Here is an 11,255-nt window from a genome sequence, read left to right on the forward strand (position 1 = left end):
CCGAGAATGAAATTTCAGACTTGATCTTGACCTTGAATTTCCAAATGGTTCAAATACCATTACAAGAATTACGTTCGAAACAAACATGACTGACTTTGGCTCGTTTTAAAATCACGTCATGGATGACTTCACAGTCATCTTGATCAAACGACTTATTTATTTTTTCCCTCTTGGTTGCGACTTAATAATCATAAAAAAATAAAATGAAATAAAATTTTGTTTGCTTTATTTGATGAATGAGGGAAATGAATGAAAAACGAAAACGAAATGGGGAAAATCCAAAGAATTCGTTTACGATTTGTTAGCACATGGCCGCATTATGAAAGTTCATACTTATTCCTGACGTAACTTCAATATACGAATACAGAAATATCTGAATTGGACATCCCCGTCCCACATGGACCTGGAACGCGTTCTACTGGTCCAAATTGTTTCATACTAATGTTTCCCAAAATGGAAGGGGGGGGGCGGTAAAAGTTATGAATATTATAATATTATACAGTATTTTAAGTATTAAACAATAGAGCTTGGTTAATTAGTATTTTGGATATTTCAAAATTTTATGAAGATTAAAAGAAATTACATTGTTTCTGAATTGCAGGGTGATACTTACATCACCACCAAAAAAGGGGGGGGGGAGGAACGCACACACACAAAAATAAACAAATAAATATACAAAGTATAAAATAAGCAAGCAAATAAAATGCAATGCATGGTGGTAGAAATAAAATACATACGAACTCACCCTTTAAGATTTGTATCTAAGTTATTGTTGAAATTTCTTGCTTCATTCGAACTTTTTTCGACTTTTCTGGATAATTCGATGTTTGAGGGAAACTATCATGATTTTCTATGATCAACTTCAGTTTGGAAAAATTCTACAAAAAGCCAAAGTTTGCTGTTTTCGATAAAATTGTTTACCAACACATTTTTAAAGACTAATAAAAATTTTAAAATTCTTTTTCTCTACTCTTTTTTTTTCTTTGTTAATTTAATGCCCATTATTGCATTGTTCAGCTGGAGTGCATCGAGACTGTGTACTACTTAATTTAGGCTTTTCAACCTATATTTAACATTCCAAATCTCAATCTTTTCGTCGTCATTTAGAACATGGAAAGTATAGGAAAGTGTTCAGATCGCACTGATAATAATACGTTAATGGAAGTATATTTCCTTGATATACCATAAGAATGATAAGCAAAATTTCGGAAGCAGTTTCATGGAGGCTTAGCATAAACGGTTTCGGTAAATCAGGCTTTGAACATAGTCAAGAAATTATGTAGTGATGTCAATTTCAGAACAGTGTAATAATGTAGCAGCTAATATCAGTTTTATGTATTACAATTATAAATTATTAAAATTTGGGAAACAGTTTCGTAACTGATGATAAAATTTTAAAAAATTGATAGTTATTATCTTTTGTGAATGTTGTTGATGAAGTTTGCAATTTGCAGGCATTTTACCGATCCAGGATAAATTAATTGAATAATTCGAATTTTGGATAATTAGAATTTTTTTTCCCAGTGACTTTGGACTTAAAATTAACCAAGTTCGACTGTATATGGTATCACGTGAGATAAGGCGTGTGCCCTTGAAATGGCATTCAGAATCGCATATACTTCAGCTTGAAAAACACTGTTTTCCTTCCGAGCCGCCTGCTCCGTTGTTCCTCGATGGGTCCATTTTATTTTATAACTACATAAGTGCACCCTGTACCGTCAGACGACTTCGAGCCATCTGTATAAGTCTTTACTGTTCCAGGAGCCAGCTTAATGCATTCAGCACGACCTGATTTGCGTCGATATCCACGCTGGGGTGCATGAGCCATAGCTTGTGTTTCTTTTCAAACGCCTGCGCTTGCAGTGACCGAGTATTGATGACAACGTCTTCACCCAAATGGAGAGTGCTGGTCTTACGGGCTTCATATTCAATATAACTGCTCAGCCGCGGATTCCCTGTGGCAACATATAAGACTTCATTTGCAGTGGTGGAGTAGGCCCCCAAATACATACAACAGGAACGGGTGCTGGGATATGTCCAGAATTCTCCTTTGTGTTTGCGTAGGGTACCGAAACCAAGAGGTGCATCCACAGGAAAGCTGGCGCTGCACAACAGATCTGTATAAAACATTTTTATTCCTACTCCTTTCTACGAAGGAGTTGGAGGGTACCGTGTACCTTGTCTACTTGCTTAGCGATAAGTGTCATAAAACTGATTTTGTCATCTATCTACACTCCTAGATATTTAATTACTTTGGAAGGCCAAATCTGTAAACCATTGATCACGATCCTTGGCTTCTGCTTCTTAGGATGAAGCCAGAGAAATGTGGTTTTCTCCACTTCTATCTGCAGCTTATTATTACTCAACCATTTCGACAGAGACATGAATGCATTCTGAGCTGTCAGAGTTATGTCATCGTGGTCGTCCCTGATATTACAAATATGAGATCATCTGCGAATGCTTGTATGTAGACAGGAGGACCCCCAGTTAAGTTTTCACAGCCTATCAAGCACCAGCGTCCACAGTAAAGGATCACTGCAGGATCCTTTTGGGCATCCTTGGTGCTGCTCTTTTGTAGCTACACCTCCATCAGCAGTCATTGTTATGCAACGGTCTCGCAACATATTCTCCACGATACTCACCTAAGACCACGGAAGTAGGGTACGATGTAACTGGTTTATAATGAGTTCGTGGCGTAGGATGTCCACCGACACCACAGCTGTTTCAAGACCATGGGCGTGTTTGTGTCTGATGACATGAAGAACAGCCTCAATGTGGACAGAAGACATATTGGACGATATGAACGCAAGAACTCTGGATCACGATCCTTTTTCAGAAAAAGAAGAATCTTCCCTTTTTTGAAATGGTGAGGGAAGATCGATATGTCTATCAGTTCATTGAGACGAAGGTAAAAACTTCAGCATATTCTTCAAAAAGTTTCATCAGAATTGGGATGTTCATATTGTCATACCCTGGTGCGCATCTGTTCTTGAGGTTATTCACTATGTGAGCTATCTCTACGTCGTAATTGGTGAGTCATGTTCGGATACGTCGCTTCGTCTCTGCACTAAATCAATTCGTTCTACTATATCCGGATATATAACATTCAGACGCTAGGTATTCTAGGTATTCATAGGTATTCTGCTGTCTGAAGAATGGTTGAGTTAAACCTATCCTTGAAACTCATCCTCACTTGAGGCTGTATACGTTTCATTTAAATACTGAACGATATGCTTCCACCGTAAGACCGTAAGAACTGCTTTCCTCAGCACAAAACTTCGTCTCAAACGCGAAAGCTTGTGTACCGTCCTTGCTTTCTTGTATTGCGCTCTAGCTATATTTTTATCCTCTTTGGCCTTTACAAATCTCTGTTCCAGTGCCTGAACCTTTTTCTTCCAATGGCCAACTGTGCTTGGAAGACGATTTGGTATCGTTTGGACGTACCCAAAGAGTATCTGCGCATTTTCTCTGTAATTCCAACATAAAATTGTCGATGATATTATTAAGGCCGTCTTCCAATGAAACCAATTTGCTTAAAAAGCACGTTGAACAACGACCTTGTGACTGCTGCTAGCTTGCGCAGCCTCCTAGTTGTTGTTCTATAACGACCTTGTGTTATTGAACCGCACTCCGCACGCAAGAACAAGCGAATATACTTATGCGAGCTGCGGGAATCTTCCTCGACAATGGACCAAGCGATATTCAGAAATGATGACGGAGAATTACCTATCCACAGTAAAATTTTAGTGAAAATAATTTTCATTTAATAAGTGATGGGCACATCACCCTATGGGCCCGTTGTCCAAATTTCATGTTATTTGGACTATTAGACCGCTTTTTCGAGCACTCATTATATCAACATCTCGGGGGCACCACTGAATTCTTTTTTTTTCTTTTTTTAAATAAAAGTAAAAGCTATGAAAATTTTATTTTCAAACGTATACTTATACTTATATAAATTATATATATACATGGTGTGCTGTTAATGGAACCGAGAAACTCAGGGGGGTTGTTAGTAGGCATCGAGGGGAACAAAAATTGCAATGGAACATGGTGTCGCAAACCACGTTGAGAGGGTGAAAATTGCTAAAAATGAATGTAGATTTCGATGCGCTCGAACGACAAAAAGTGCAATAATAATTACAAAAATAATTATTTGATTAATTATTACAAGAGTTTCGAAGTGGTGGCCGCTGACGTCATTGCACAGTGTACAACGAATCCCGGATGAGCTCAAAGATACTAGATTTTCACCCTCTCACCATGTAACACCATGTTCCACTGCAATGTTTGTTCCTCTCGATATCTACTAACAACCCTCTGAGTTTGTTGGTACATTAACAGAACAGGTATACAGAGTAATTTAAAACATAACGTAGAAACACAAAAAACAACACATTCTAAATCCTAAATATGACATAGTGGCCTGTGGGTTCCGAGTGAAATTGGCAAACAGTGCATATACCCCTGAGTAATTTATTAGCCATCCTGTACTAGTAGTGTAATTTTCGCCATGGTTGTATATTTTTTATTTTTAAACTACTTAGAGTTTAATATTACTCATATTGGGTTATTAATCTAGGGGGAAAAGAAAGCTTAAGCAGGTAGGAGGGAAAATAAAAAGCAGAAAGTCACTCAATAGGGTAGTGACAGAATGTCACTTCATCAGCCTGTTAGGACGTCATTAAGTTATAATTAATGCTATTCTTTTAACATTAATCATTCATTCATCATATAATGCATATATTACCTACTCTCATTTTTATACTTAGCGTCAACTATATATCATATTAATAAATGTGATTATATGTAATTAAATGCAGTTAATTATGAATATTTGATTAAATATATATTATCTACAAAATTTGATATTTTGCAGTTGGTCTAATTATTTATATACACTATATATAGTTGCTTATATACATTTTTCACAATCCCGGTACCTCCGGTCTTTTCATAACCAAAAAATTTTTGGGTCTGGAAAAACCTGATATCTGATCTTTTGGGTAAGTAGATATTTTCCTAAGATGATAGTATTCTGACTTTTCAAGAAACACAATAGACTAGACCAGAATTAAATTCTTTAGCATGTGTGGTGTAGCAGTAGTAGGTAGGGCTCGGGGATCCATGATGTTCTTAAGTCAGCCACCTCGTTGGGCAATTTGCCTGTTGTGGCGTTGTATTTGTATTTGTATTGTATTTGTACAAGTTCAGATAAAAAAAAGAGACTTTGCTCTCCCCCCCCCCAAGACATTTGCATTATATGCAGTTCAATGGACCAGTATACCAATTGCTAGAGAAGTGCGAGTGAATAAAAAAGTCAAATGATGCAGGTCATAGATACGAATAATGGATAAATGTGAATAATGTCGAATAGATGCGAATAATGTCAAAAACACAAATAGATATGAAAATGTCGAAGCAAAAACATACAGAATATGAAAAGGTGTGGATACACAAAAATGATTTGAGGAAAGTGCATTTCACAAATTATTTACATGAGGGAAGGTATCCTTACAAATTTTCCCATATAAGGCGCCCATAATCAACAATTTCCCTCAGATGTTCGAATTGGGAATTAAACATTCGCTCGAATTGATCATTGTTTAATTTCTTAATGTATGTGAATATGTGAGGTATGTCCAAGTCTTATCTGATGTTTATTCCACGAACAAACCAAGGGGATCCAGCAAATCTTCTGAGTATTTTGTTCTGCATAGTCTGTAGTTTTCTGATATTCGTTTTACAACCATGCGCCCAAGCTGGCGAAGCATAGAGTAGAGTAGGTCTTATTATGGATTTAAAAATAATAATTTTGTTCTTTAATGAAAGTTTTGCCTGTGGAAATGTGATGCGATTGAGCATACCCATAATTCTATTAGATTTGTTTATTACATGATCTATGTGTGAAGAGAAAGATAGATTTTTGTTGAGGATACAGCCTAAGTATTTTATTTGTCTGACAGGGTTTGATGATTGTGTACCAATTTGAAGCTTCGTAAATGAATTGCATGTCTGCTTTATCAGTATTACTAGAGTGCGCCATTATTCCGCTCGTTGCAACTGTTAGAACGATTGCACGCTGGAATAACGTCAAAGGCGTTCGCGCCTTTTATTCACTGTGACGCAGGTTTGCATACATTTACTTCTTCTTCCCTAGCTTACGTATTCATTCATGCTGTTTTTTTCTACTAATAAATTTCAACAGGAATGCCGTTTTAGTGTTTGTGGAGCGGCCGTTTCGAAACAAGCGCTAGCACTTTCGCGTTTCATGTCAGACTATCACCTCTCAAAATCTTTCCCACCTTTTCTGGATCACAATGTATATTTATTTAAATTAGAGGATTAACTAGTGAAAAAACTTATACCTCATATCGATCCAAACATTTAATACGGAATAAAGAGAGAATTCACAAAAAATTTTAAATTATAAGTTATGTTTATTTCCATTCTGATAAATGTATCACCAAAGTGGCACAAGCTATATTTAGAATGATTTCTTCATTAACATGAATTGTGATCTAGAGCAGGCCGACATGGTGTTCTCTGCTGTCGTACCTTTGGACAGTACCGTGTCCGTAACCACCGTATCCGAGGCCATATCCACCATATGCTCCGAGATGGCCGGCGGCCAATGGGGCCTTGATACCGTGACCGAGTCCAAGTCCATATCCCCCATAACCGGCGTCTCCGAGACCCCCGTAGGCAGAGCCACCATATCCCAGTCCGTGTCCAGCACCGAAGTATGGGTGCGCTGATGAGATGATGTTCACAGCAGCAGGATCCTGGTTGGCAGTTCCAGGTTCGTTGGTCTTGACCTGAGCGCGGAAGCCAGCGTGGTCAGCGACGTAGTTGACCTGACGTTGGACACCGCGGTCATCAGTGAATCCGTAGTTGCCCTTAACATGTCCGGCAGCATTACCAGTTTCTTGCCTGTGCTGTTCACCATGTTTGTCTTTCACGCTGTATCCAAAAGAGTATGGCTGAGGTGCATGGTGATGAGCCTGAAATTCCAGTGATATACATTACTCTCATTCACAAACAAAACATTTGATATTACTCTTACATCTAAAGACATAATGCACAAGTCTACATGCGGTTATGCCGTAAAATACCGTTATGGTATTTAACGACAGTACCATAACAATCATAACATACTCTCTCAATCGATTCATATCATGTACATCATATAAAAGTTATTTGCCGTAAAATTATATTGAAACTCTTTCAGCTATTTGTACGGCAATGCTAACATTATTTTTCTTAATTTATCCATATCAATCGATCTGCATCTATTTCTATACTCATCAATACTTATTTGAAAATAAACCTATCAAATTAGAACTTACTCCGTGAAGTGGTGAAATACTGGCTTGTACAGTGGCAGCGGCGAATGCAATAAGGACAAACTGAAATGAAAACCAAATATCGATAATCACTTCCTCTCTCCAGAACTGACGAATGTGAATATGAAAAATCAAATATATCTTAAAATTGAAATCATGCATGTTTCATAATGTACATGAAATGTTTTTACATTATTTGGATGGGTTAGGTTGAAATATCATTTAAAATAATGAATGACATTTTCTTCAACTGCTACAATCAGAATATTTTGACAACCACTTAGTTAGGGGAAAATAATATGTCGTCCTTGGGAAAACTCACATAAGCAAGTAAAGCAATACTGAAATTCTAAGAGTTTTACTGATACCTTTTATAATGCGAAAGTCATCAATAAAAAAACAATGGATTATATATTTCTCACCTTGATCATCATTTTTTTCTGTGGGATAAGTTTATTTCTTGCTTGAATGCTAAGAGAGATATGTGATCAGATCGAATAGGAACCTGGGCTTTTATACTGAGGGGTCCAAATGAAATTTCATACTCGGTCTTGACCTCGAATTTCCAAATCATTCAAATACCAGAACAAGAGAATTGCTTTCGAAGCAGACATGACTGACTTTGGCCGCTTTTAAAGTTACGTCATAGTTCACTTCACATTTGTTTTCATTCATCGGCTTTCCCGTGACGACTTAAAAATGTAATCATAAAAATTAAATAAAAGAAATTTTTCTTTGCATAATACTTAAATGGGCTATGTGTGGATAGAAAACGAAGTCAAAAGGAAATTCCAAAGAGTTCGTTTAGTATTTGTGTTGGTTTCCACATTTTCGCATTTTTGAATTTCATACCCATTGCAGATATAACTGCAATATACATTTACAGAAATATCGGAAATTAATTTTTTTTAACTCAGATGGCCCTGGAACGCGTTCTGCTGGTTCAAATCAATTCAGATCGTTATTTCTTAAAATGGGCGATGTCTGCCGGGGGAGGGGGGGGGGGATAAAAGCTATGAATATTATATAGTTACATAAATTGTGGGGGGCAATAAGAAATAGAGTTATTGAAGAAGAAGACGCTATATAAAATATGAAGTTTGTGGAAAAGGCTGCTATAACTGATGGTCATTTCATAAATAAACAGCTGCCTAAACAAAGTGGCAAAAATTCCCTAAAAAAATTGGTATTACTGCTCAGCAATTCGTTTTAACGATGTTCATATTGTCTACCTTGTTTTTTCACGATTCTTCCTAATCATTGGGTCTATCAACAGTGATTATATACCTGTACATTTCTGTATATAATATTTTTGTTATAGTTTAGATAATATATATTCGCGCCATCCATATTTTTATGGGCGTGTTTTTCCAGCCACCTCGTTGGGCATTTTTTCTATTGTGGCCTTTGAATTTGTATTACTTTGCTATACACAGAAGTATAATATAACTGTACATTTTACGGGTAATGACACTCTCTACTACATATGCATATTACTTTTATCATATTTGTCTCTATACTGTCATTTATATACAACAGTGTCAGTTGGACAAAGATTCAAAATTTATAGTCTGTTCCGTCAATGACTCTCACTCACAAGTTGTTGGCTGTAGACACTGGACTAGATTCTTAATTTTGTTACGGCACCTTTAGGATTGATAGATGAACCTGCTTTGTTAAAATTACAGATTTTTTTTATTTCACTTTTTAAATTTTTTCACATTCACATAGAAATTTGAGGTATAAATATTCCAGAGGCATGAATTTGAATATCGATACTTGATAAAACAATATTTCGGCACATGCATTCCCACATACAGTTTCTCAATTTACTGAACAAATTTAATTCCACAAAATTTCAAACCAAACTGAAGTTACTCAAAAAATCGGCAAAAAATAAGGCAAATACCAGGAAATACGAACTGAAGTTTTCTGTTCTAGCGTCAGCGTGCGACAGACACACACCGTTATACTCCTGAGACCTGCCATCCATTAAAATGGATGTTTTATTTTTCCCTCATATTGCGAAAGATTTTATTGTAGAAAGCGAGAAATGGAATAGCCTCATAAAGGATGAATCGGAAATCACTTTTTATCTTTTGGAATCTGGCAACGACAGTTTGTTTGTTTATCTTATAGCAAAGTGGGCGTGTCAAGCGGGAATTTCAAGCTCTCATGCTAAGTTTACATTTTCATATTCTTTTCATTAATTTTTAGTATTTTTGTAAGATATTTGTAGAAGTTCCATCTCTTGTCTTATGATATAAATAATGAATAAAGCTAAAGCGGTAATATTTGGGGATTCAGCTTGATTTTTGAGACATCCATTAAAATGGATGTTGGGTCTCAATTTATCAATTATATTATTAGAGTTAGTTAGCTTACATTCGAAATATTTTCTTAAAAAATAAATGTTTTGCTTGTTTTAACACCTAATTTTTTACAAATAAGAGTTTTTAAGACTAAGTAGTAAACAAACATTGTATTTATATAAGTTTTAATATTTTATAGGATTGACACACATTTAGAAGCGTTAGAGTTAACTGGAAATGAAGATTTATCTGACATCAACATTGAAGATTGGAAGGATGAAGACATTAATGATCCAGTTTCTGATGTGAATGATTCTGATGAAGAAACAGATATTCAAGATAATATCAACGGAAGATAATCAACAGCACGAGTCGAAAAAGAATACTATTTACTGTCACAACATTGCTGAAGCGATATGTACCACGCAATCCGAATCCAGTTGGTTTAAAAAATTTGTAGCAGCAGATCCATCTGGAATTGTTCTAGATTTTGTATCTATCAAGATAAAGGTTCATTTCTCCAATGCAAAATGACGCAAAATCTCTCACTATTGGTGAAAAAGCAATACTGAAACTTTGTGAATCATTTCCTGTTGGCACTCGAGTATATTTTGATAGGCATTTCACAACTGTTAATTTGATTGAAATTTTATACGAAAAGGGAATAGCTGCAACAGGAACAATAACGAATAGGGGAAAAATTTTATATCTTATAAAATACTAAAATAACATGGGAAAGGCTCGACAGATTAGGTAAGTGATGAAAAAATGAACATTTTAAAATGGCGGGACAACAAACCAATTTATATGATCTCATCAGATTGTGTTTATTATATTGATAGAAAAAATCATTCTACTGATACTTGCAAGACATGGTCTAAAGAAGAAAAGAAATATATTCATGTCCGCCGGCAAAAAATAATCAGAGAATATAATTTGAAGATGGGTGGAGTTGATATGGTTGACAGAACAATTAGTTATTACAGAGTAAAAACAAGAACAAAAAATGGTCAGTAAAGGTACAAATTCATATGATAGATTTCGCAGCAGCAAATTCATTGTTGCAGTACAAAAGAGACTGCGAGATCAACGGTTTTCAGAAAAAAAGACAATTTAAAGTTTATGGACTATAAAATAAGTATTGTGGAAATAATTGCAGATGGTACAAAAACTACAAACTTTATTTCATCCGATGACGAAAAGCTGCATCCCAATCCAAAACGAATTCGATTAACATGGCCATCCCTACCTTTTCGTCAAAAAAAGCCAAGCATATACCAGAGCTTGTTGTGATCAAGAACTTTGCATACTGCAGGAATAGTGGCTGTAGTAAAAAAACTAAATTTTGTTCCACAGCTTGCCAAATGTTTTATGCATTTCTGCTGAGAGAAATTGTTTTAAAGACTTTCATGAAGCTTCAAATTTTATTAATAATAAACTTTAGCTAATTATTAATAATCAACTTTTCTAATTCAAATTGTAAATTAATTTTTACAATTTATTAGTGATTGACTTGCACTATACTGATAAAAATAAAGATATAGGTACAGAGATGCGTTTGTGTAAATTTCTCATTATTATATTGTAGTAGAGACCT

The sequence above is a fragment of the Pholcus phalangioides genome, unplaced genomic scaffold, assembly GCF_987345545.1.
Source record: "Pholcus phalangioides strain wild (caught in Gottingen) unplaced genomic scaffold, Ppha-v1.0 ptg000015l_1, whole genome shotgun sequence".
NCBI lineage: Eukaryota > Metazoa > Arthropoda > Arachnida > Araneae > Pholcidae > Pholcus > Pholcus phalangioides.